This window comes from Panthera onca, chromosome B3 (genome assembly GCF_046562875.1).
Source record: "Panthera onca isolate mPanOnc1 chromosome B3, mPanOnc1 haplotype 2, whole genome shotgun sequence".
Taxonomy (NCBI): Eukaryota; Metazoa; Chordata; class Mammalia; order Carnivora; family Felidae; genus Panthera; species Panthera onca.
Window position 1 is genome coordinate 55,276,570 of NC_138344.1, and position 25,779 is coordinate 55,302,348.

Consider the following 25,779-nt stretch of genomic DNA (forward strand, 5'->3'; position numbering starts at 1 on the left):
TGAGTTATCAGCATAGAGCCTGGTGTGGGGCTGGAACTCATGAACCATGAGATCATGACCTGAGCTAAAGTTGGACACTTAACCAACTGAGTCACCTAGGTGTCCCTATTATGGTAATTCTTTATGTATACACACACACACACACACACACACACACACACACAAACACACACACACACACACATCAATGGCTGTCAACCTCAGCTGCAACATTATTAGAATGACTCAGGGAGGTTTTTAAAAAAAATCTCACTGTCCAGGCTATACTCAGATCTATCAACTCAGAATCTCTGGAGTTGGGGTCAGATAGTATCAGTTCTAGAAGCTCTCCAGGTGATTCCAATTGGCAACTGAGGTAGAGAACCACTGTTCTAAATGTTCGAGGCCATTGTAAAATTCTGACTTGGGAAAATTTTGAACTTGGGAAAATCTACCAGGTAATTCTGATATGTATCCCATCCACTACTGACACTGCTAGTCTATAGGACGTTGTATTATCACGAAAGAACATTAACCATGGCATTTTCTAACTCTGCAAACTGTATCTTTTCAATGGATTTTGGGGTGCAGCATAAGTAGGGAACAATCAAGCAGCAATGCAGTGTATATGTCGCAAGGTAGTTGCTTAGACTCATTAACCAGCTATTTGATTGTCACTCACACTAGCCTTGAGACAAGATTGCAGCTCTTGCCTCCATACTGGGTATTTCCCAGAGAGTCCACATCTCCAATGTGAAGTCAACAAAATGTTGAGGAAATCTAAAAATATTTAAATCAGAAATATGGCTCAGTGAACTCAAGTGTCCTCATACTGCTCTTCACATTATATAACAGGAAAATGTTAATTAGTTCTTTTGAAGGAGACAGTTCTATGGAATGAAAATAGAAACTGACTTTTCAAGAAGTGATCAGCTTCTGCTAAGAGTATGCACGTTATATGGTGGAGTACAGGGTCAGGTCACCAACGAAACCACGTACTGCCTCCAGGCTCACATCACTCAACCTTGAAATGCTGAAATGAAGGCATGGGGCTATTTGCCAGGAATGGGTGAATGCATTCTGTCACCTAAATTTAAACCTTTACTGGGTCGCCTGGGTGGCTCAGTAGGTTGAGCATCCGACTTCAGCTCAAGTCATGATCTCACAGTTCGTGGGTTTGAGCCCCACATCAGGCTCTGTACTGACAGCTCAGAGCCTAGAGCCTGATTCAGATTCTGCATCTCCCTCTCTCTCTGACCCTCCCCTACTCATGCGTTCACTTGCACTCTCTCTCTCTCAAAAATAAATTAAAATAAATAAATAAACTTTAAATGTAAACCTTTACTATGCTTCCCACAAACTTTTGGTTCAGAAAACCACAAAAGAAAAACCAAAGACAAAATGAGAATTACAGAAAAGTAGAATGCTGTTGCCAATACAAGAGTCAGAAAAAGTAACTTCAAAATATATTTCAAATAAGAATGCTGAATTTTATTGCCATGCACTTCATGTGCGAGGGAAGATCCAATTTCTCAGATAATGAGAAAAATGTGAAATAAGGAATCATTTCAAATAAGTTTAAATATTATGATACATTCAATGCATGTAATAAATTCCCTATGTTGAATATGAAGAAAGAAATCCATTTTAATTAAGAAAAGCAATCAGGGAGGAGCCAAGATGGTGGAACAGCATGGAAGTTTTTTGTGTGTCTCGCATCCATGAAAAACAGCCAGACCAACACTAAACCATCCTGCACACCTAGAAAACTGATTGGAGGATTAACACAACAATCTGCACAACCTGAACCACAGAATTTAGCAGGTACGTGGCACGGAGAGGTGAACTTGGAGAGCAAGAAGGAGCAGGAAGGAAGGTGCTTATGTGAGCAGAGAGAGGATGGAGACTGGGGTGGGGGGCAGAATATGGGAAAAGCACCCCTCCCCAAAAGCAGCTGGAGAGAAAGTGGAAAATTGAAAACAGCCCTAAGAACTGAATTAAAAAGGGAGAAAGGAGAGGGTTTAAATTCCATTAAGACTGTAAACAAAGGGAGCGCAGTCTGCAACTCCTCAGCTCAATACCTGGCAGTGCTCTGGTGGGAAGGGCGAATCTCCAGGAGCAGAGTGGGGTCCGGGAGGTTCTCGGGCCACACGGGGAAAAGCTGTTCCACTGCTGGGAGGACATTTGGTAGAGACTGTTGAAGCCAATGGGTCCCAGCAGATCCCAGAAAACAGCCACATTCGCTGGTGTTGGGACAAGGTCATTATGGGTGAAGACTGCTGCCAGATGTGTGTTGTGATTTTCCATAATCCCTGAAAAGCTGCTGCTACACTATCCCGCAAACTTTTTCTGGGGCAGGCTGGCAGATGGCCACAGTCTTGGAGCACCAGCAGCAGCAGGGTCCAGCAAGTGTTCCTGGGTGCAGCCGACATTTGGCTATTGCTCAGTGAGACCCTCCCGCAGAGGGCCGGAATGGGTCAAAGCCGCAGTCCTTCAGAAGTAAGGGACAGGGGAAAACAGCCACATCTAACACAAAACTCGGAAGAGAGGTACTGCCTGGGGCCTGGTCACAGAGAGTGAAAAAGCTGGGAACCGACAAGAGCTGAAGACAGAGGACAGGTGCGCGATTGCTTATCCGGGAGAACAGACTGGGTGGCGCCATTTTCACCGCGCATGCGCAGACGCACCTAGGAGCTCTGCAACAATCCACCCCAGTAGGCTAGCAGCGCCATCTAGTGGAGAACGGAGCCATTACACTGAGCCCCACCCAACTGGGCCAACTTCTCTCTTCCAGAACACAAATCTCACTGCCTGCTTAGTTTATGGACTATAAAGTGCTACATAGTCTGACTTCTAGGGGAAAACGAAGTAATTTCAGTCCTACTTCAAACTGTTAGCAGATCCATCTATTCAATTTTCTTTCTTTTTTTTCTCTTTTACACTATTTTTCTTGAATACAGAAAGAAAAAATTCATTTTCATTTAAAATTTTTATTAAAAATATTATTCTTTAATTTTTTTTACTATATTTTTTACTTTTGTGTAAATTTTTTCAAATTCCATTTTACTTCCATCATTTTAGTTTAGTCTACTTCAGTGTATTCACCTTTTCAAATTTTCAAGCAATTTCTTTTTGTTTCTTTTTCTTTCTCTCTTTTTCATTTCTTTTTTTTTCTTGAATGCAGAAAGAGAAAAACTTCATTTTTACTTTCAATTTCTATTAAAAATATTTTCCATTAATTTTTTACTATATTCTTTGTTTTATGTAAATTATTTCAAATTCTATTTTATTTCCATCATTTTATTTTAATCTATTACAGTGTATTCACTTTTTCAAATTTTCAAATGATTTCCTTTTTTTTCTTTTTTTTCTCTTTTCGTTTCTTTTCTCTTTCTTGAATACAGAAAAACAAAAAATTCATTTTTATTTTTAATTTTTATTAAAAATATTTTTAATTTTTTTCTACTATATTCTTTAATTTTGTGTATATTTTTTCAAATTCTATTTTACTCCCATCATCTCATTTTAGTCTACTTCAGTGTATTCATTTTTTTCAAATTCTCAAATGATTTCTTTTTCTTTTTCTTTTCTCCCCCCCCACTTTTTTTTCTCTAATCTGTCAAACCACTTTAAACACCCAGACCAAAACACATCTAGATCTAGCATCACTTAGTAAATTTTTGTGTGTGTGTGTTTTTAATTTTTTAATTTTAATATTTTTTTTAATTTTAATTTTTCTACCTCATTAATTCCTTTTCTCCCTTCAAAATGACAAAACGAAGGAATTCATCCAAAAAGAAAGAGCACGAAGAAATGACAGCCAGGGATTTTAACCAACACAGATAAAGCAAGATATCTGAACCAGAATTTAGAATCACAATAATAAGACTACTAGCTGGAGTCGAAAACAGATTAGAATCCTTTTCTGCAGAGATAAAAGAAGTAAAAAAATGGCCAGAATGAAATTAAAAATGCTATAACTGAGCTGCAATCACGGATGGATGCAGTGATGGCAAAGATGGACAAGGCAGAACAGAGAATCAGCGATATAGAGAACAAACTTACAGAGACCAACAAAGCAAGAAAAAAAGAGGGAGATTAAGGCAAAAGATCATGATTTAAGAAGTAGAGAAATCAGTGACTCATTAAAAAGGAACAATACCAGAATCATAGGGTTCCCAGAGGAGGAAAAGAGAGAAATAGGAGTAGAAGGGTTATGTTAGCAAATCATAGTGGAAAACTTTCTAACCTGAGGAAAGACACAGACATCAAAATCCAGGAAGCACAGAGGACTCCCATTAGATTCAACAAAAACCGACCATCAACAAGGCATATCATAATCAAATTCACAAAATATTCAGGCAAGGATAAAATCATGAAAGCAACAAGGAAAAGCCCCTAACCTACAAGGGAAGACAGATCAGGTTTGCAGCAGACCTATCCACAGAAACTTGGCAGGCCAGAAAGGAGTGGCAGGATATAGTCAATGTGCTGAATCAGAAAAATATGCGGCCAGGAATTCTTTATCCAGCAAGGCTGTCATTCAAAATAGAAAGAGAGATAAAAAGTTTCCCAGACAAACAAAAATTAAAGGAGTTTGTGACCAGTAAACCAGCCCTGCAAGAAATTTTAAGGGGGACTCTCTGAGGGGAGAAAAGATGAATATATATCAAAAGCAACGAAGATTAGAAAGGACCAGAGAACACCACCAGAAACTCCAACTCTACAAGCATCATAATGGCAATAAATTCGTATCTTTCAGCACTCACTCTAAATGTCAATGGACTCAACACTCCAATCAAAAGACATAGGGAAACAGAATGGATAAGAAAACAAGATTCATCTATATGCTGTTTACAAGAGACCCACATTAGACCTAAAGATACCTTTATATTGAAAATAAGGGGATGGAGAACCATTTATCATGCTAATGGTCAACAAAAGAAAGCCAGAGTAGCCATACTTATATCAGACAACCTAGACTTTAAAATAAAGACTGTATCAAGAGATGCAGAAGGGCATTATATCATAATCAAGGGGTGTATCCACCAGGAAGACCTAACAATTGTAAACATTTATGTGCCAAATGTGGAAGCAACTAAATATATAAATCAATTAATCACAAGCATAAAGAAACTCATTGATAGTAATAGCATCATAGTAGGAGACTTCAACACCCCACTCACAACAATGGACAGATCATCTAATCAAAAAATCAACAAGGAACCAATGGCTTTGAATGACACACTGGACCAGATGGACCTAACAGATATATTCAGAACATTTCATCCTAAAGCAGCAGAATATACATTCTTCTCCAGTGCACATGGAACATTCTCCAGAACAGACCACATACTGGGACACAAATCAGCCTTCAACAAACACAAAAAGATTGAGATCATACCATGCATATTTTCAGACCACAACTCTATGAATCTTGAAATCACCACAAGAAAAAACTTAGAAAGGTAACATATACCTGGAGACTGAAGAACATCCCACTAAAGAATGAATGGGCTAACCGAGAAGTTAAAGAGGAAATTAAAAAGTATATGGAACTCAATGAAAATGATAACACCACAACCCAAACCTCTGGGATGCAGCAAAGGCAGTCATAAGAGGAAAGTATATAGCAATCCAGGCCTTCATAAAGAAGGAAGAAAGATCTCAGATACACAACCTAACCTTATACCTTAAAGGGCTGGAAAAAGGACAGCAAATAAAACCTAAAACCAGCAGAAGAAAGGAAAAAGTAAAGATTAGAGCAGAAATTAATGTTATCAAAACCAAAAACACAGTAGAACAGGTCAATGAAACCAGAAGCTGGTTCTTTGAAAGAATTAACAAAATTGATAAACCACTAGCCAGTTTGATCAAAAAGAAAAAGGAAAAGACTCAAATAAATAAAATCAAGAATGAAAGAGGAAAGATCACAACCAACACAGCAGACATACAAGCAATAATAAGAGAATATTATGAGCAATTATATGTCAATAAAATGGGCAATCTGGAAAAAATGGACAAATTCCTAGAAACATATAAACTACCGAAACTGAAACAGGAAGAAATAGAAAATTTGAACAGACCCATAACCAGTAAGGAAATTGAATTAGTAATCAAAATCTCCCAAAACACAAGAGTCCAGAGCCAGATGGCTTTCCAGGGGAATTCTACCAAACATTTAAGGAAGAGTTAACACCTATTCTCTTGAAGCTGTTCCAAAAAATAGAAATGGAAGAAAAACTTCAAAACTCTTTCTATGAAGCCAGTATTACCTTGATTCCAAAACCAAACACCCCACTAAAAAGGAGAACTACAGACCAATTTCCCTGATGAACATAGATGCAAAAATCCTCAGCAAGATATTAGCCAACTGGATCCAACAATACACTAAAGAAATTATTCACCACGACCAAGTGGGATTTATACCTGGGATGCAGGGCTGGTTCAGTATCCACAAAACAATCAATATGATTCATCACATCAATAAAAGAAAGGGCTAGAACCACATGATCCTCTCAATAGATTCAGAGAAAGCATCTAACAAAATACAACATCCCTTCTTGATAAAAACCCTCCAGAAAGTAGGGATAGAAGGATCATACCTCAAGATCTTAAAAGCCATGTAGGAAGGACCCAACACTAATAACATCCTCATTGGGGAAAAACTGAGAGCTTTCCCCCTAAGGTCAGCAACAACACAGGGATGCCCACTCTCACCACTGTTATCCAACATAGTACTGGAAGTCTTAGCCTCAGCAGTCAGACAACACAAAGAAATATAATGCATCCAAATCAGCCAGGAGGAGGTCAAACTTTCACTCTTCACAGATGACATGATACTCTATATGGAAAATCCAAAATATTCCACCAAAAAACTGCTAGAACTGATCCATGAGTTCAGCAAAGTTGCAGGATATAAAATCAATGTACAGAAATCGGTTGCATTCCTACACACCAATAATGAAGCAACAGAAAGAGAAATCAAGGAACAGATCCCATTTACAATTGCACCAAAAACCATAAAATACCTAGGAATAAATCTAACGAAAGAGGTAAAAAATCTATACGCTGAAAACTATAGAAAGCTTACGAAAGAACTTGAAGAAGACACACACACACAAAAATGGAAAAATATTCCATGCTCCGGGGTAGGAATAACAAATATTGTTAAAATGTTGATACTACCGAAAGCAATCTACATATTCAATGCAATCCCTATCACAATAACACCAGCATTCTTCACAGAGCTAGAACAAACAATCCTAAAATTTGTATGGAACAAGAAAAGACCCCAAATAGCCACAGCAATCTTGAAAAAGAAAAACAAAGCTGGAAGCATCACAATCCCAGACTTCAAGCTATCCTACAAAGCTGTAATCATCAAGACAGTATGTACTGGCACAAGAACAGACACTCAGATCAATGGAACAGAATAGAGAACCCAGAAATAGGCCCAAACATATGGCCAACTAATCTTTGACAAAGCAGGAAAGAATATCCAATGGAATAAAGACAGTCTCTTCAGCAAGTGGTGCTGAGAAAACTGGACAGTGACATGCAGAAGAATGAACCTGGACCACTTTCTCACACCATACACAAAAATAAACTCAAAATGGATGAAAAGACCTCAATGTAAGACAGGAAGCCATCAAAATCCTTGAAGAGAAAAGAGGTCAGAGTGGGAGAGAGCCAAAGCATAAGAGACTGTTAAAAACTGAGAACAAACTGAGGGTTGATGGGGGGTGGGAGGGAGGGGAGGGTGGGTGATGGGTATTGAGGAGGGCACCTTTTGGAATGAGCACTGGGTGTTGTATGGAAACCAATTTGACAATAAATTTCATATATTGAAAAAAAAATCCTCAAAGAGAAAGAAGGCAAAAACCTCTTTGATCTTGTCCACAGCAACTTCTTACTCAACACATCTCCGGAGGCAAGGGAAACAAAAGCAAAAATGAACTACTGCACAGCTTCTGCACAGTGAGGGAAACAATCAGCAAAACTAAAAGGCAACTGACAGAATGGGAGAAGATATTCACAAATGACATATCAGATAAAAGGTTAATATCCAAAATCTATACAGGACTTGTCAAACTCAACACCTAAAACAAATAATCCAGTGAAGAAATGGGCAAACAACATGAATAGACACTTCTTCAAGGAAGATATCCAGATGGCCAACCGACACATGAAAAAATGCTCAACATCACTCCTCATCAGGGAAATACAAATCAAAACCACAATGAGCTAACACCTCACACCTGTCAGAATGGCTGACATTAACAACTCAGGCAACAAACAACAGATGTTGGCGAGGATGTGGAGAAAGAGGATCTCTTTTGCATTGTTGGTGGGAATGCAAGCTGATGAAGCCACTCTGGAAAATGGTATGGAGATTCCTCAAAAAACTAAAAATAGAACTACCCTACGACCCAGCAATTGCACTACTAGGCATTTGTCCATGGGATACAGGTGTGCTGTTTCAAAGGGACACATGCACCCCCATGTTTATAGCAGCACTATCAACAATAGCCAAAGTATGGAAAGAGCCCAAATGTCCATTGATGGATGAATGGATAAAGAAGATGTGGTATATATATACAATGGAGTATTGCTGGACAATCAAAATGAATGAAATCTTGCAATTTGCAACTACATGGATGGAACTGGAGGGTATTATGCTAAGTGAAACTAGTCAGTCATAGAAAGACAAAAATCATATGACTTCACTCATATAAGGGATGAACATAAGGGAAGGGAAACAAAAATGATATAAAATGCTCTGTCATAAATATGGAGAACGAACTGAGGGTTGCCAGAGGGGTTGTGGGAGGGGGGATGGGCTAAATGGGTAAGGGGCACTAAGGAATCTACTCCTGAAATCATTGTTGCACTATATGCTAAGTAATTTGGATGTAAATTTTAAAAAATAAAAAATAAAATTAAAAAATAAAGAAAAGCAATCAACTTTTTCCAATCTGCTAACTAAATGTTAAATAATATTTAAGCAATGTCTACCTGAAGACACCAAATTAGTCTGCCTGGAGCAGTCAGGTGTCAGTCTGACCACCCCTAAATTTTTCCTAGAGCAGCAGTGCTTCTCAGACTAGAATAGACACATTCATCAATGGCAGATCTTGTTAAAATGCACATTATGAGTTTGGAGGTCTGGGATGAGGCCTGAGATTCTGGATTGGTAACAAATGCTCACGTAACACCCATACTTCTCCAATACAACCTCGCTTACAAAAGCAGGTGAATGGTTCACAGTTTGTTGTTTGCAATTTGAACTGTTTCAGCATTATTTATCTCAGTTAATGAGTGCTCTTGGTGCATGCAAGAAGAGTGCCTCACTCAGCTGGTCTAGTCCCAGCCCTTTCGTGCAGCCTGCAGACCATGCTTGCTGTAGTGACATCCTGGTGCACTGCCTCACGGTTTACCGTTCCTGGTCTATGACTGATCCACGCTTCACATTCAAGTCCATAGCTATGCCTCCCAGCCTGCCTCCACTCAACAGTACCAATTCTCATCTCACACAGAATGTCTTTCAAGAAGATATTTAATGTGGAATTTGTGTCTAAAAATTTTAGCTCTCCCTAAATGAAATTCCTATATCAGGGAAATAATTTTTAAATTGTTTTGCTATAGTTTTAGATGTTACATTTCCTAATGGTGTGTGTGTGTATGCACACATGTGTGTTTATGTGCCCCTTTTTAAAATGAAGACCTTACATTTTAAATTTTTTCTTGGGGCGCCTGGGTGGCTCAGTCGGTTAAGCATCCGACTTCAGCTCAGGTCACGATCTCGCGGTCCGCGAGTTCGAGCCCCGCGTCGGGCTCTGGGCTGATGGCTTAGAGCCTGGAGCCTGCTTCTGATTCTGTGTCTCCCTCTCTCTCTGCCCCTCCCCTGTTCATGCTCTGTCTCTCTCTGTCTCAAAAATAAATAAACATTAAAAAAAATTTTTTTTTAAATAAATTTTTTCTTGAATGAGACACATGAAAAAAGTTCGCCTCCTACTGACTGGACATTATTCTCTATCAGCTATTGTCAGAATACACTGGTGTAACTTACTTTACTTTTCTTGGGGAACCTCTGTCAGAAGAAGTTAGGAAAATATTCATATGTAAAAAGCATGTCAAACACTGTCATTTAAAAAGAGCTTCAACTGCCTTTTTAAAAGTGAGGATAGAGTCTGATTTATTTTTTTAAGATATGCTAAACTGTGTTGGCTCAAATTGACTTCAGATAATCCATCATTCCTTCATTGCTCTTGTCCTCCTTTTAAAAACACATTGACACAATTCCCAAAGTCTCAACATACCAATATGATGAGATGGTTGACCCTCATCAACTTGATATTTTATGCCAGGCAGAAGTGCTTAGCAACATCTTCCAACTTAGAGATTTCATCATGCAACTCATGTCTATTGCTCGTTTATAAAAATATGAAACAAGGTCACCTCCAGCATGGTTTCTTCGCTATCTGTTTCCAAAGAGCTTAATAATTGGCACCCTCCCTTCCTTGTCTGGCCTCCACTCCATTGGTCACAAACCACAAAAGCACTTTCATCCAAACAGATACACCCATTTACTCACATACTAAGCAACAAGTATACACAAAAATACACTTTAAAGGGTGGATCCGTGGGAAGCCGAGGAAACTGGACCTGTGGGGGAGGGTCATACACAGAAGAGAATGAAAGAGGTGTGTGATGGGGAGGGTAATGGGCGGCCTATGGAGGAGATCATCAAGGATGTAGCACAAGAAATTAGTTTCGCTTATGTTTTAACCCAAGATGGTTTTTGCCTCTTATAAAATATTTATTGAGATTTGCTATGTGCTTTGCACTGTGTTAGGCTTTATGGTGAATATAGACAGGGTATACAATATTGAACTCGAGGGATTTACAATCTACTGACAAAACTAACACAAATGAAGCCACTGCATGGGAGAGCTTATACACATACATACACACACACACACATGCACAGAAATACAGAAAATGTTTGGTTTCTACAATGTCCTGAGCATTTCAGAAATATCTCAATTATGCCTCACAACCATCCTGCAAAGTTAAGTACTACTGATTCCTTTTGATTGATGGAGATCCGGGGCCTGGGAAGCATAAGTGATCTTCCCAACATCACACAGCTAACAAGTAGCAGAAATGGAATTTGGTCCTGAATTTATATAACTCTGTTTTGGTCCAAAAAAAACCTCAGTATTTTAACCCAATAAAAGCTGCTTTCTTGCCCCAAATCGGCAAATGTTCTTGGTTGTCTGGGCTTTCCTGGGAGGTTAATTTCCAGGTGGTGACTCAGGAATCCAGGCCCCTTTCATCCTGAAGCTCTGCTATTTCCAATATCTGGCATCCAAAAGTATCAATGAAGGGGAAGAGTGAGTGATGATGACACATGAGATATTATAACGGTATCCACCCGAAAGCAATATAAATCACTTTTACCTCATTGACCATAATTGGTTTCATAGCCCTAGTAAGATGCAAAGGGAGCAAAAAATGGACTTGCTGGATACTTGTGTCCCAGAGACAACATGACCTAATGGGAGGAGAGCAGGTATTTTTGGCAGCTGGCTAGGAATTGCTGCTACAAACTCCAAAGTCACTAAACATCATGCTTCTGAACCATACAAGGAAGAGCTAAATTATGTGGTGCTAAGTTACAATTCCTGAAAGAAGTTCAAAGAAGTGGGAAATCATAAGCCTGGAGCAGAAAGAAGGGAACCTGAGTAAGATGCTGAAAAGTGGGTATGAGGAAGACATTTCTGGCTGAGAAGAACCAGAGTGAACATGCAAAGTCGAGAAGATAATGATGTGCTCACAGTCATGTTATAAGACGTATTTATCAGTGCATCACATACAGGGACATGCATCACAGGCTGAGTTCCCAGAGCTTAGTAAGTGCTTTTCAGACAATACAGACTATAACCTTCCCAGGGACTTCTCAAAATGTAAAGTCACAGAGGCCAGAAACCATGTTATGCATGCTGCATTTTGCTCTTCAGTGCCCAGAACTTAGCAATGGCTCAGAAAAGATAAATTGTGAATGTTCTATGAACAAGGGTGGGCTTTCAAAAAATGTGAAGGGTAGATAATCTTAGGTCTTCCATTTCCCTTGTCTCCTATTGGGCTTTTCATTGCCTAAAAGGAGTTATAAATTCCTTGAATCTTGTGACATTCATCTTTCCCACAAAGGAAGTCCTAAAATTTGGTAAAGGAGTAAAATAGTGGAAGTGGTGAAAGATCATTTCCATCAGAGATGTTGGAGAAAGCTTCTTGGAGATGTGGTGGTCACAATAGGCCTTTACATCAAGAATATATCCCAAGTGGGGGCCCTGAGTTGGGCAAGAATGGAGTGGGCAGCAGTACTAGCTAGAAGGCACAGTGCAGAACGGGAGTAAAGTCATGAGATCATGGTCATGGAGGGGTTAGAATGCCTGCCTAGAGTGCAATACAGTGGGTTGCTTTGGGAATATTAGGAATGTTCATCCAGGAGTGTATAGAATTGCCTGAGAAGTTGGGAACCTGACACAGTAGAACAAATCCAGAAGACTCTTTCATTTTTTTTTATTGCTCATCCCTGATCACATGACCAGTGCCCATTTATCTCATCTGGCATTTAGGCATGAAGGCAAGAGCTGTTTGTGCCTCAATCATTCACTGAAAGCATGAAATCCTGCACAAATCCAGGCAGGAGACCTCAGCAAGGTGGTGGTTTGAGAAATGGGAGGGAGGGAGTAGAGTCAAGACCACACATAAGGTGAAATATTCTCTTTCCTGCTCGGCTGCTCTATTGAGTGACCTAGGGAAAGTCACTTGTCTCCTTGTCTCATTTTCTCACCTTTACCTGGTCCTCTGTGTGTGAATACCAAGGAGACATGATTATAGAAGAGGTTATAGAAGACTAAGAGTAAAGGGGCTTGTATAAGACCTTGTTAACAGAAAACAAAGGTGAAGCAAGTGTGACCAGGACAAGTGTGACCTCCAAGTCTCTAGAATGACTGACACCTCAGGCAGTGGGTGCCTTAGTGGCTGTGGAATCAAGGACCCATGGGAAGATGGAAGAAATGAAAACAAACAACTGAGTTCATCATGTGTAAGTAAAATTAGCAGCCACAGAATGTGATTTTGCTCCAGAGGCTGGAAAAGAATAGTAACATATAAGAAGTAAAACTCTTAAGCTTGTTAAAGGCCACTAGAACAGTAGGAGGGGATCTAGTGTGGCAGGAAGAGACAGCAGTTTGGGTGGTGGATCTGAGCAAGAAGGTAAGTCTGTCTATGTTTCAGTTCTCACCTTTATAAGAAGACATGGTGGTGCCTAAAAGCTGTCCTGGGTGACCTCCTGAGTTCCCTTGCTCCCCTATCTCCCTCTTCTGAGCCCACCCTCTGTGCTCCCAGCTCTCAGATTCTATGAGAATTAATGCTTGGGATGACCTGGTTCAAGTCACTCTCCATTCTTCTGGCTCCTGTACAGATACAGAAAGATTCCTGGCAAGAATGTGGAGCCCAGGGGCGCCTGGGTGGTTCTGTTGGTTAAACGTCTGACTCTCGGTTTTGGCTCGGGTCATGATCTCACCATTCATGGGTTCGAGACCCACGTCGAGCTCTGTGCTGATGGCATAGATCCTGCATGGGATTGTCTCCCTCTCTCTCTGCCCCTCCCCTGCTCTCTCTCTCTCTCTCAAAAATAAATAAACATTAAAAAAAAAAAACAGAATGTGGAGCCCAAGACTAGCAAATCACACTGGCTAATGTGGCATCTCCACCCCACTGTGACTTAAGTGATGTGAATCCCCTTTTGAGAGAATTGACAGAGGATCCTGTGCTCCAAGGGTTGAATCCCAGGCTGAAGTCTTGTACGTTTGGAAAGTACTTTCCAACTTGCAAAGTGCTGTCATGTGGGTATGTTCTCTCTGAGACTGAGGATGATAAACAACCTGATGAGCCCAGGATCTGGCTGCTGTGTGTTCCAAGGGAAGGGAGGCCTTCCTGACCACATGAGGTGCCCCACACCCTCTTCCCTCCCTTTCTCACAGCCTTCCAACCCCCAGAGAGTGTTGGAGGAGATGAGCTAGTGCTCAAGGCTCCCAAACCTGGGTGAGCTCCGGCCACCACCTCTGTCTCTCAAACACAGCCAGCTAAGAGGAAGGATGCTCCGGGCTCAGATCTGTGGCTGGAACCAGAAAATCTCCGGAGAAGGGCCGAGCAAATTGGGTCAGACTTCTGTGCCGGGATAGGAGATTCCTTGGAGTGACCGGGTGTGTGTCAGCTGCTAAATGATTCCACTCTCTTCCCCCAGCTCCTAAGCCTCCGCCCTCCCCTTAGGGACCTCCAGCTGCCAAGGAGTGCTCCACTGCCCTCTGGCTGCTGTGGCACGTGTGCTCAATAATAATGAGCATTGTTTATGGAGCCCTTAAAATGTGCCGGGCAGTGTGCTAACCACTTTACAAATGTAACCGACTCACCAGCTTGGAACAGAAAATGAGGTCACATTCTCTAAAATGTGAGCATTAAATGCCTTTGCATCCATGTTATGTCTGTGTAAAAGTTCCAAGACCCCAGGAAGTCTTCCCTCCAAAGGGTCATTGCAGACCAGTACTGCCTTAAAGCGTTAAACCCAAAACCTTGCCTAGTCCGCCAAGGAACCTCATTCTTTCTGGCTGTGTTTGCCACTGCCAGCAGTCACTGTTGAGATTCCACAAAGCCCCCACTAGAGACAGCTGCTCAGTGAAATTGATGACCTGGCACCTGAGCTGACCCCTGCCCATTCCAAGAGTCCAACCCCTTCAGGCAAGCATTTCCAGAAATGGGAGCAAGTCCAAAGGCACTGTGGATGTCAGAACATGCACCTGCCATGTTCCACTGTCCTTTGTCAATGTCACCTCAACTCAGGACCCTCAGACATCAAACACCAAGAGCCAGGGCACAGCTCTGCTCTTCCTACACAGTGCTCAGAGTTCACACACAAAGTTATTTTTCCTGACTCAGCTACCCACTGTATTTTCTACTGAGCTATGGATTTCGTTCCTGAAATGGTGAAGAAGGGATCACCCCTCCATATGTAACATTAATCCTATTTCCTGTCTCAATATGACTGGCATGTTTTTCAGGGAATCACCCATCTTATTATTTGCAGATTATACTTGTAATTTTTCACACCCTTTTGCATTATTAGCTCCATTTTACAAATGAGGAAAGGCAGACTAATGTTAAGGGAATTGCTCATGGTCACACAGCTAAAAACTGGCAGAGCTAGGATTTGAACACAAACCCTGATTAACAGAACTGTTCCACCTCCCTAAAATGTTCCTGGTTGGTACATCCATCTAAGTCAAAGTCAAGGAAAGAGGTTCCTTAAATAGGTAAGTGTGTTTCTTTCTGGAGCTCATGAACCTGGGGAAAATCATGTGGAGGCAGCCAAGCTGAAAGCCCTTATCTGAACTCCATTGGAGAAGACAAACACTCGGGTAGTTTGTGAGTGGCCAGGACATGGTGTGCCACATGTGGGGTGTGGTCATTTAGCACACGTGTTGGCGTTGGACTGTGGCCTGGCCTGGCACTCTTACTAGGCCAACAGCCTGGGTTAAGAAGACCCAGGAGACAAAATATGAGAGAATCTAAAGGCATGTGTGCCAGCTCTGAGCCTCTGTCCATTCCTAGGCTGGTTTTTGGCCTCAAACTCAGCACCAGCCTCCCTGGCCATAATCACCTCTGCACTGAGGCTAAGGCTTTTTGGGCAGAAGCCCATGGGAAGAAGGGCTTTATCAGGTCTCACTTCAAAGTCATTTGGAAATATGAACTTGACTTTTCCAGCACCATCCCTGATCACCCTCTTCTATCCCAATAAAGGCCTACCACGGCGAAACACTATCTGCTCCAAACAAGAAGTTCAGATGGAAAATATTTGAACAGAAGTTAGATTTGAGTCCCAGGCAAGTGCCAAGTAGCTGATGGAGAAATCAGAAAGCGGGAGTCTATGGGTACACAGAAGAGAAGGAGCAGGTGGCTCTGAAAGAGACCCATATTCTGGGGTAAGGGTAGAGGAATGTTAACAGGAAGTAAGTGGTAAACCACCAAGCCAAAGCAAATACAGAATCCAAAGCTGCCCATATGGCTTATCCATAAGGAATGTTGCCAAGAAAGAACACAGCAGGGAGGAGAAGCGAAGTGGAAGATTCACAGCACGTTGTTTAACAGCCAACCACAGTGAAGGTGAGCCAGCAATGCATTCTGGGCTCTACCTCTTAAGTAACTCAGGTGGGGTGTTTCTGCCCCTTAGACCTGGGTATAAGAGGCTTGAATCCTATCCCTATTCCCTACCCCCACCTAGATTTTTCTCTGAATTCCTGAGGGCTTATATTACGGCTGTCTCCTCTACCACTCAAGCTTCTACTTTCCAGTATGCTTTGTCTGTTGTGCACCATATTGACCCAGATATCAAACACAAAGACCCACCCCCAATTTCTACACATTTCTGCCCTGCCCCCTTCCAAATAGACTTTAAAGGATTCGGGTTTGAGGGGAGATGGAGGAGAGGATTCATCATGGTGATGTAAAGCAAATATTATAGATGGCAATGTTTTATTCTTATCATATCTGCTTGTTTTGGACTTTTTTAAGGAGTGAGTGAACACATTGCTACTACAGGTGCCTCAATGATATCTCTTTCATGACAGTGTGTGGATGGATTTTTTTAAAATATAAACATCAGATAATAACTATAAATATGGCTAACATTGGGAATATACCATGTACTAGGCACTATTATGTATAATATATGTATAACCAAATACATATTTTATAATATATATATCACCAAATACATATATTGCCAAATACTTAACTATTTCCTTATTGAAAACATCAAGGTTTTATCAATACTCTCTCATTTATGACACTTCTTGTGTGCCTGGCTGGGTCATTTGGTTAAGTGTCCGACTCTTGATTTCGCTCAGGTCATGATCTCAAGGTTCGTGAGTTTGAGGCCCGCTCAGGTTCTACACTGACAGTGTGGAACCTGCTTGGGATTCTCTCTCCCTCTCTCTGCCCCTCCTCTGTGTGTGCTCTCTCTCTCTCTTTCTATCTCTCTCTCTCTCTCAAAAACAAATACATAAACTTAAAAAAAAAAAAAGAAATTCTAACCCATACTTTGATTCCCAGGCTTCTTCATATGGGTGATAGGAAAAAAATTAAAAATCTCAGTTAAAATTTCCAACTGACCCTCAGTATAGGTTCTATATCCCTATGAACAGTCCTTGCTGCCATTTTCACTTGTCCTTGATGTCATTTTTCATCATTGTAAGTAGTGTAATTAGTTATCCATACACTTACTTGTCTAATGTCTATCTACCCTACTAGGTGCTTGATGAGGACAGAGACCACATCTACTTGGCTGACTGTCCTCAGAACCAACAAGGCCTGCCTGGTGTGAAAAAGATGACTTTTTATTTAGTCTGTCTGTCTCACCCATCTTTGAAAATGAGTCCATCCCCTACAGAAAGTGGCCTCACAAAATAGAGACACCACTGGATATCCATATAAGCAGAGGCCTCATGACCAAATTGGGAGGGATGGGGGTGAGGATGGGATCCCTACACCAGTTGTGATTTGGAATAGTCTCTAAGGTCCTTTCCACTCCCCAAATCCTGGAATTCAGTCACACGGCCAGAGCTAGGATGCGAGGCAGGAGGAGTGGAACCGCATATCTGAACAGAAAGGATTTAGGCGACTGAAGAGTTCTTGGAAGCCATTTTCTTTCTTACTGAAAAAAATTTTTCTTAAAAAAGGTAATTTTTTTGAAACTCATTTCTCTGGTTGCACAGGTAAATGAGGTTCAAGGGAGTAACAAAAAAGTAGAACCTAAACTTCTTTTTTTTCATTTTTTTAAATGTTTATTTATTTTTGAGAGAGAGAGAGACAGAGAGGGAGTGGGGGAGGAACAGAGAAAGAGGGAGACACAGAATCCAAAAATAGAGGATCCAGGCTCCGAGCTTTCAGTACAGAGCCCAACATGGAGCTCAAACTCACAAACCGCGAGATCATGACCTGAGCCAAAGTTGGACACTTAAACAACTGAGCCACTCACGTGCCCCTAGAACCTACATTCTTAAGTGCAAAAAAAAAAAAAAAAAGTATTACCAAAATTCTCAAGGCTTAAATAAAAGATGCATTTTTCAGTAGTCTCAAAACACTAGGCCACTAATTTTCCATGGTTCATGCCTTTTTACATTCTGAACTGAGAAGCATTAAAAGAACTGTGAATTTCCCTTTTATTGGAATTAGGAATAAGATTTCTTGTTAGAATATAAAACAGTGAAACATAGTTTACATATATTACATAAAATTATTTTTTTAAAGACTTCTCTGGAAAGAGACAGAAATGTATACAATGGAAAGTTGAAAATTCTCCAATTTCAAGATGAATCAGCAAATAACTTCTCCATGACAGCGACCTGGGAACCCCACTGAACAGATAGACCTACTTTTAATGGGAAATCAGCTCTATTTCCTGGCTTGCAGGAACAATTATCATGTGAAGACCTTTTCTAGGTGATATGTCTATGTCTGTGCCTGTTGAAATTTATTAGGAACAGAGCATGATATCCCAGGACAGTATTTACCCACAGGAAAGGATATGTGTCCAATGGAATGTGATTGCATCAGGCCTCCTCATCCCACCCAACCTTTCAGTCCTGGCTTTCCCATAGGGTGCAAGATGTTTTGTGTAGCTGCCAGCTGTTAATTAGAAATTTTCTTTCTTGAGATTTGTTTTTAAGTAATCTCTACACCCAACCTGGGTCTCAAACTTACAGCCCTGAGATCAACAGTCACACACTCTACCAACTGAGCCAGCCAGGCACCATATTTCTAGGAAAATCAAACCCTTGGCTTCATGCTTACACATCCCCAACCTCCCCACCCCCAAAATGTTAATTTTCCCTTGCTCCAAAGGAAAATGCTTTTGCCAAGCATTCCTATTCCTTAGCAACTTGTTCATTGAAAGAAGGAAGTTGGGGAAGGCAAAGAGGAAATAAAAGAAGAGATGAGATGGTAATTTCTCTCCTTCCCTGCTCTCCAGGAAAAGGGTTGTGTTACACAGAACTGTCTTAGAACTACTGAGATGCATATGGGTCATCCAAATTATTCTGGCATTTCCTGGTGCTCTCTTTGGTGCCCTCTTATTTCTGAGATGACACTGCCCAATGTGTAAATTACCTGTATGTTCTTAATTAATGGAATCGATGCATTGTAATCCCAGTGGAATTGGGCATAGAGCTTGAGTATTCAAGGGTTTGAGATACTGAGGCAATGGCACCAATCTTTGTTTAGTAATTCCTTTATCTTCCTCCTAACTCTGAGTCCACATAGTTGTCGCAAATTTTTATTCAACTCAAAATTAATTTTCTACAGTAGTGACATAAATGATGGGCAATATCTTTTTTTTCAATATATGAAGTTTATTGTCAAATTGGTTTCCATACAACACCCAGTGCTCATCCCAAAAGGTGCCCTCCTCAATACCCAATGATGGGCAATATCTTGTTTCCTTCAGTGAAAACAGGACCACCTAGAGTTGAAAAGATATCTTCTTCCTCCTCTCACAAACCCAGAGTTAAACAGCCCAGACATACTTTTATATGTATTGGTCACCTTTCATCTGTCTGTCCAGCAACTCTCTCTCTTTCTGGAAATAGCCATGCCCTCTCTCTGGGGAACTTCCTCTAACCAGGTAGATCTTATTGGGGTAGAAAGGCTGGACCCACCTGGGAGTCTGCCTAAGTTTCTGATACCCTGAGAAGTTGTCATATTTCTCTAGCAAGATGTCCAATGAAGCATAACTTGAATATGCTTTTAGAAAATATACTGCCAACAGCTTTTATACCTATGTAGATGCAGAAAGTCACCCTGGGATGGACTATCCTTGATGTTTCCTTGTAACACCTGAATGGTCTCAATTAAGCAGACTTGGCTGCTCTCCAGGGAAAAGGGTGTGTTACACAGAACTGTCTAAAAACTATTGAGATGCATGTAGGGTTCAGCAGGATTAAAGCCTCTCCTATGGATTGAGATGGTCCTAACAGAGGTTCACTGAGACATCAGGTGACCCAAAGCAGAACCCCTTGTGCAGGGAGTCTGGATCAGTAAACAGAGCTACTATTTTGGGGGGAAAACTAATTCCAGAAGTATAGCTGGAGTTACAATCTTACTGGCTCTTCTAGACCAGCCACCTTGGTGTGGTGGCTATGTTTGGGAAGCAATAGCTGATCCTTTACATAGAGCCAAAGACAGCCTAAACCTTGAACTCCAAGGGTGAGGTGTATCCAGAGCCAGGGCAGGACCTGGGAGGGGACGTCTCATCACCACAGTGGACAAGAACACAATGGAATCCTGCTAACATGGTAGGTAGAGAAGGTTGTCAAATAATTGGAACAAATAAAAATGTAAGGCCCAGGTATCTATCGAAATCAGCAAAATGGGTTGTACTAGTGACACTTTCCATACTCACCTCTATACCTAAATATTCACTCAAAAGTTCCTTTTTAAAAAAAATTCACTTTTCTGTCAATGGTGCAAGAATTGGAAAAGAGAGAGTGATTTTGTATGAATGGTTTATAAGTCAGGAGGCACTTGCAGTAGATCACTGAATGCACATGACTAAACAGTGTTTATACATTCCCCCCTCCACATCCCATGATCAAGTATTTCACTATGTGTGTCTATTACTTCAGGGTCAAGGCTGAGTCAGCTTCATTTCAATTTCAGTGGAGAAATATTTTATAAATGAAAAATTGAGACCTAAAAAGACCCCCGAAATCAAAACTCAAGAAGGTTGTGATACTTTGTGGTACTGGTGTCTAGCACAGTGCTTAATGAGCTTGAATCTACAACTAAACTGTCTTGGTTCCAATCCCAGCTTGACCACTTCCTGGCTGTGTGACTTTGGCAAAGTTACTCAAGTTTTCTGTGCCTCTCTTCATACAGAGATACTAATAGTACCTATTTCACAGGCTTGTAGCAAGGATTAAGTGGGTGAAACATATACAATTCGCAGAACTGTGCCTGACACACAGCAAGCACTCAATAAAGGTCAGCCAATATTATTACTACCAAACATAGTTGCCTACACAAGACAAATAACCCACTGAAACTGTGGCATCCGTGGTGCAGATCCAACAAAGAGCAGAGGCCAACCAGTCATCCATCACCAACCCAAAAGGTGCCTTCAGTTTCTCATCCCAGTAATTGAGGACATATGTTACTCTACAGAGTCCTGATGGGAAATGGTTGATGGTTCTTCTCCTCTGAAGCTCGGGAAATGAGAAGGAAGAGGAGATGGGAAAGGGGAGGAGGCTGAACATTTTTATTTTCTTATGTTAACAACTCTAACTGACAAAGGGTATGAAGGGAATGGCAATAGAATATAAAAATGCTTTGTGGAAGGTTCACATTTACTCGTATTTTTAACTCCACTGTGGCTGATTAGTTCATGGGAAAAAATGACAAAAAGGAATAAAAACCTGACTATGAATCCAGTATCAACAATTTGCAGCCATAGTAACCAAGAAAGTGCAACTCATGAATTGAAACAAGAAGAAAAAAGTGTGTGTGTGTGAGTGTGTGTCATCAGGAAGATGTCAGGAAATGATTACTGAGTGAAGAATGTAGTTAACCCCTGGTGGCTCAGCAGGGCAGTTCTGGATAGTCCACATGCACACCCTGGCTAACATGTATGTCAAAGGTTGTCAAAGAAGTTCTAATATCTATTTGATAGAGTTTCCAACTCAGCTGTAAAAATTCACTCAAGGATAAAATGACATACAAATTCTCTAACAAGAATTTCTTGATTTTATTTTTGGTTTAAATCAAATTTGGTTTGCATTAGTTCAGCCCAGCTTCATTGCAGAAAGACAATAGGGTATGTGGCTTCTCATATGTTTCCATAACTAGCTCTGGAATGACTTGGAGCTGCCTTATGAATACAATTCTGGATAAAATACAGCAACCCAGGGCTCAGAACCACACCCCATCTTCTTTACCTTTGGCATAGAAGTCATCAGTTTCTTATTTGTGTAGGCAGGCACCAGCAATATATGGTCCAGGACTCTGGAAGGAAGCCCAAGCAAGTGCCAGTGGGTTTGGGAAGTCCTGGGGTGATCACCCAGATGGGAGTGATAGGCGATTTAAGAACCATCTGATTATCAAATGTGGGGCTGTCAGCATCTTTAAGGGCTATCTAGTCCAATGAGCCATATGATGCTTGGATTTTCCTTTTCTTTCAAACTTTGTTCCAAAGAGGAGGTTCATCCTATGCTCAGACTCCACCCTTGAGAAGGAACTCTCCTCCCCATGGGGCAATCCATGTAGTTTTGACTGAAAAAGACTCAAACTGAACAGAAATATTCCTCCCTGTAAATTACCACTCACAGCCCAGTAAAGCAAATCAAATATTAATATATTTAAGGATAGATGGCTAACTGTCCTCAGAAGACGTCTCCAGTGTAAACATAAAGAGCTGTTGACCATTCTGCATTTAGCTCCTCTCCTCTCACACCCCCAGAGGACCTCTTATAGTCCCTTGAGTGAGCACAACACTCAATGAACATTCTGTCCAGAGTAGGGAAGTAAACTCATTATTAGCTCTATTATTCTGAGATTTTACTACAATCAATGTAGCCTCACATTTACATAGATTCTAACAGCCTAATGGTATTTTGGACTCATAATGAACTTCCCACTAAAATTTGTGTGATAGACAAATTAAAGATGCTTCTGGTCATCACTGGCCAATTCTGCTCTATTCCCCAGGCACTTGAGAGGAATACATGTCTCCAACCCTTGAAGTTAGCTGACTATGTGACCATCTCTGGTCAATGAAAAAAAAAAAAATCAGAGGTCCCATATGTCAATTCAAAGTTGAGACATTTAAGTACTCATTCTCAACTTTCCAGCCCGCTTTTTCCCATCATAGCAATTGTCAACTCATGTGTTGATTAGGAAGCGTCATGGATTGAATCAAGCTGGAATGCTCAGCCAACACACGGAGGACAGATGCCCTGGCATATTGCCTGGACATGCAGCACACTTTGACTAAAAAATAAACTTTTGTTGCATTATGCACATGATTTGGGGGTTATTTGTTACTGCAATATAAACTAACTTTCCTGACTCAATGTATAAGTTATTTTTCATAAGTAGAATCAGATTTCCTACCTCACACATACCCCTACACTACCTTTTCATATTTTAATAATTGCTTTTGAGGTCTGATTAAGGAACTTCTATTTGCTTTTTCTCATGAAAATTAGTTTTAATTCTCTTAGTCCAATGGCCAGTTCTATTACAATCTTTAAGATTTTGATTCCATCAAATAAAGGTATTCACTCTTCCTACTACCTCCTTTACATTTGAAAGTATTACAAATATATTTAAAGACTGGAAAGAGGACATTTCTGATGACATGCCTTTCTTAGTTCTCCACCCTCTATTCTCACAATAATGTTCAAGCCTAATGAAGTTTGTTCTGGGCTTTCTTAACTCAGTATAGAGGTTTAAAAAAAAAAGTCACTGGGGTCTAATAACCACTGGAGATCTTGTTTTTAGCTTGATGAAATCTCAGTTCTCATAATAAAAACAAGACATAACTACAGGAAAAATATATATGATTGCTACACTTTATTCAGCTCCAAAATCATTCCATTTTGATTCTTACTATTCTCAAGGAGTGGAAAACATAGAATTGTGGAAAATTCAGGCTGCAATCAGGTTGCTTACATTGAGAGACAGCTCCAGCAACATCATTGTGGCTAATCCTGCTGGTTATGCACCTAATGGCCATCTTCCAATTCTTTTCATGCTAATCAAACCCTGACATTGTTCAAGAGTGCATAGACTTTAGAAAGTACAGGCCACTTCCCCTCACACCAGTTATGGGGATTATATTTCCCTTGGCCAGTCATTGCTTCGGGAATGGCCATGTGATACAATTCTGGCTACTGAGATAAAGGTAAAGTCTGGAGAGAAATTTCTGGGAAATTTTTTCTCACTCTTAAAAAGAGCTGCAGTGAAGTAGGGTTCTCTTTCCCAGCCTTCAATATGGATGTATGAGAATATGATAGAGATGCCTCCACCATCTCTCACCACTGGAGGATAAGCATGAGAATAAAAACTAGCACAGTTAACCTGGCAGGTCAAAGATGGAAAGAACTAGGTACTCTACTCCATAGCTGGGTGCTGAATTAACTGGTTTAGGAACTGCCTCATGACTGGACTTCTTATAGGAAATAATAAATCTCTTTACACTTAAGCCATGTTGAGTTGGGTAGGTCTTTTGTTACTTGCCATCAAAAGAATCCTGACTGATGTTATCATTAAGAAGTATTTCATTATAAACATCATTATGCTGTTTTATAAAAAGTACAACCAGTATAATAGATAGAGGAGGAGGAAGAAGAGAAGAGGGAGGGGTAGCAATTGCAGCAGCAGCAGCAGTAGTAACAGTACTGGTGGTAGTAGTAGCAGTAATGATAATACCGGCTTACAATTATGTGAACCTGCTTAGTGTGAGGCACTATGAGACGCATTTTAGAGAGCTTAATCTAAAATTCAAGACCATACTTTTACTCTTCCAATCTAAGACCATATTTCATCCATTCTGGGCTCACCACATCATTCTGTTCTCTTTTATACCTGGACCCTGACATTCAGAGAAACCAAGAAATTGGGTCACCATTAATGCAACATGCCACTAGTCTCCGTCCATTCACAGAGCCCGTTCTGCAGTCCACTGGGGCTGTCACTGGTTGTTGTTACACCAGGATCTGCTACTTAGGTGCCAGATGGAAGAAGAGGGGATACAATGGCAATACAGCTCTTCATGGTCACTTAACATGTCCCAGTTGCTCACTGAGCTATTAGTTGGGAAGAGTCTCAGAGGAGGGCAGGGCCAACAAGGGACTCAGTCAGTGGATATCCCACTCTAAAATGGTCATTCCTGCCATTAACAGACTTTAGTGAGGCTATGAAGATGGGTAGGACACAACAGTGAATTTGTTGAAAAGAGCACAATTGTGTAAAACATGAATTCAGAAGTTAGACAACTACAGTATCAGGTTTCATTATCAGCCCTGCCACTTGCTTGGTCTGTCAGAAGGATTGCATTATCTCCCTAAAGTATGCTTGATTTCCTCATCTATAAAATAAATGTGCCTGACACCTAGTAAAGATTCAATAAATCATAGTTATTATTATTCAGTAGCCTATCTGCAAAGAAAATGTACTAACATGCTGCCTTGGGCATGTTAAGAAAACCCTTCACTAGTCTACCTTTGTCTAAACACAAAGCAACAGTGAAGACTAAATTCTGATGACTGCATCTAGCTATGCCTGAAGACAGATGAACTCTGGATGTACGGTTCCTTTTCTAAGGGAATTTGAATTGGGTTCCTGTCACTGACAGCCAAGATCAGTTAGGATCAAACTCAAATCTTTCCTCTACAAGCTTTCTCAGCACTTCAGTACGTGACACAAGATGATTCACAATCTTCTAATTTCTGTATCGCACATTTCAATAATCACTTGTATTTCACTTGATTTTGCTACTTAACCGGTTATTTTAGGAGCATATCTTGTTTTCCCAACATGTTTTTAAGTTTCTCAAGACAAAAGCAATGCACTCCACTTATTTTCTGCCACAAAACAAGGTACAGTTCTGGGTAGATACCAGATTCAAAAAAAACCCACAATCAGCAAGGTGGTTTTCACTGGAACCTAAGTCAGGTT

At 40.6% G+C, this 25,779-nt stretch overlaps 1 long non-coding RNA gene across 4 annotated transcripts in view; it reads right to left on the minus strand.

Annotated features, from left to right (window-relative positions):
* Positions 1-25,779, minus strand: part of LOC132669151 (uncharacterized) — a 47,164-nt gene that overhangs the window by 17,702 nt on the left and 3,683 nt on the right. For 2 of the 4 annotated variants that reach the window (XR_013556274.2, XR_009606022.3), the window contains exon 1: positions 2,061-2,751. The exons of 1 other annotated variant lie outside the window; for it this stretch is intronic. This is a non-coding gene — a long non-coding RNA (uncharacterized LOC132669151). Of the gene's footprint in view, positions 1-2,060; positions 2,752-25,779 lie in introns of those variants that run through there. One more of the 4 variants, XR_009606023.3, reaches the window with a different exon arrangement.